This window comes from Protobothrops mucrosquamatus, unplaced genomic scaffold, assembly GCF_001527695.2.
Source record: "Protobothrops mucrosquamatus isolate PMUCROS unplaced genomic scaffold, P.Mucros_1.0 scaffold3025, whole genome shotgun sequence".
Classification (NCBI taxonomy): domain Eukaryota; kingdom Metazoa; phylum Chordata; class Lepidosauria; order Squamata; family Viperidae; genus Protobothrops; species Protobothrops mucrosquamatus.
The window spans coordinates 201,404-204,126 of record NW_015389040.1 but is presented as its reverse complement, the minus strand read 5'-3'; positions in this window follow the sequence as shown (position 1 = coordinate 204,126).

Genomic DNA, 2,723 nt, shown 5'->3' with positions numbered 1-2,723 from the left:
AAAAAAAAGCCCCATTGATCAGGAAAGTCCATTATTAGCTCGTTCGGAGTCCATCTGCTAATCCATAAAACAATATTTTACCCGTTGCCTTCCGAGGGGAGTCAATAAAGCCCAGAGAGGCAGGCAGAGGGTGGCTTTGCTTTAGAGCAGGCAAATCCTCCATGCTGGCTCAGCCCCACTGCCGTGGTCAAGAGGAGAGGAGAGGGGGGTCCTGCCAGAATTCTGGGGGTCGACCGGAGGGGTTCAACCTAGTAGAAAGCCAGGCGGAGCAGATTGGGGTTCAAACTCACATCTGAACTCGGGACTCTTCGACTGCGTAACCATGTATTTATGGCAGTTGCTGTATCATGTGAATCTCATCTGTGACCTTCCCAGGTAACTCCTGGCAAACCAAGTCAACGAGAGAGGCCAGGTTTGCTTAACGACTGGCTGACTCGCTTATCAACCGGGACCCCCAAAGTCGTAAAATGGGCAAAGCTCCCTTAACAACGGCCTTGCTTGGCAATGGAGATTTTGGGCTCAACCGCGTCCATAAGCCGAACGTGACCTGCACTTAGGTACACATTTCCATTTAAAAAAATTTAAACAAGGTTTAAGTAAGGTTTAAGCCAGGAGACGTTTCTATTGAAACATTTAGGCAGTGTCTGAGAACTATTTAAATCGGTCGGTGTTTCTGTTTAAAGACCTAAACAGCCTTAAGGCGTGTTTTAAATAACATTGAAATAATATTAACTAAGGTTTTGTATTTAAATGAAGGTTTATTTCATTTTGACTTGCCTCCCTGTGGCTAGGCAGGGCTTTTAGCCAAATCATGGGTTACGGGGGCCAATAAAACAAAACGGGCAACGGGGAACTTTAAAAAAGTTTTTAAAACAATCAACACCAATCAAACTCACCAAAGAGAGAAACAACCTAGAACTAAGGAGAAACTTCCTGACAGTGAGAACAATTAACCAGTGGAACAACCTGCCTCCAGAAGCGGTGAATGCTCCAACCCTGGAAGTTTTGAAGAAGAGACTGGACAGCCATTGGTCCGAAATGGTATAGGGCAGTGGTGGCGAACCTATGGCACGGGTGCCAGAGGCGATACTCAGAGCCCTCTCTGTGGGCACGCGCGCCGTCGCCCCAGTCCTAGGCCTTCAGCTGGGTTTTATAAAACCTTTTCGCTTTAGGCCTCCGCTGCCATGTGCAAAAAAAAGAGAGGTTCAATCAATCAGTCAATTTCAACTTCTCGCGGGAAAAAAAAAGATCTTGCAAAGTTGGAATTGATTGATTGAACTTTTTAGTCCCACCCAGTCTGCCGTTACCCCCGCAGCCACGCCCACCCAATGGGCCACGCCCACCCAATGGGCCACACCCACCCGGCACTGGACGATGCATAAGTGGGTTTTGGGTTGCAGTTTGGGCACTCGGTTCGCCATCACTGGTATAGGGTTTCCTGCCTGAGCAGGGGGTTGGACTAGATGACCTCCAAGGTCCCTTCCAACTTTACTATTATTATTATATATATATATATATGTGCGTGTGTGTGTGTGTGTGTATGTATGATGGACAAGGATTTTCTTGAGAGGGTCTGCTCCCCTCTACGCAGCAGCTTCATATGATTGCAAAGCAAAGGGGAAAAAAAAAAAGCATTTTTTGTCTCCAAAGTAATTTTAATGCATCTGGTGCTATCCAAGATACTGCTGGAAATCTTGTGGGGTTTTTTTTTTTCTTGCTGTCTGAGTGATGCCACACATAAACATTCTCGCAGAATATATATATTTTTTTTATGCACAATTGCATCAAAATTGCCCTCATTTGGGGGAAGAGGGCTGTTTATCGGCTCCGCTCTGTGGGTATTTTATTTCAAAAGGCTGCCGGAAAATCCGTACGTGCTTTGTGTGCGCTTTGTCAACGTGGTAGCATGTTTTCGCACCTTGTTTCCCTAATACACCCATTTCCGAAAGCGGCGCTTCCCGACAACACGGCCCGTTTTATTTTCCAGGGACAACCAGCGTCGCAAAGCACCAAATTCACGTCTGAGTGGCTGGGTTCAAGAGGAAATTCGGCGAGTTGAAATGTCGGCCTCCAGACCGTATAAATGCCACAGGCTCTCTTCCCCGTGACAAAACTGGAAATATTATTCGCAAATTCTTCGGGAAGGATTTGCTGAGGATCACAATTCCTCCGGGCCTCCCTCATCTGGCTGCGAGCAGGAAGGTGCCCTTGTCGCTGAAGACGCTAACGCAGAGAGACACAACGTGCCGTTGCACTAATATTGTGCGTGGCTCGGCAACCGAAACCCTTGGAGAGTGTTGCCTTTGGGCATTTTAAACCAAATTTTGCTTGTTTGTTTGTTTGTTTCAGAAGGGAAGAGCAAACAGTTTTTTTAAAAAGAGAGAGAAAAAACAGGGTGCTTTACAATGGGCAACTGTGGGTGACGACTCCCCTGCCTTGGAGCATGTCTGCATACGGGCCAGGGTTGGGCCAGGGCAAAGGGCGAAGGGGGGAGGCAAAGGGAGGAAGAGGGGAGGAGGGCTGTGACCACTAGGGGCTGGTTCCTTGCTCTGAAATGCAATCCAGGGATTGACAGGGGGAGACCCAAAGTGGCCCCAAATTGGAACACGGGGAGGGGGGGCATCACTTTTTTGGCATTCTGCAAAGCAGCCATTCCTTCCGTCTCCCCAATGTCCCGTTTCACCCAGGAGAGGGCACAGAATGCAGGCAGCTTCTCCTCCTCC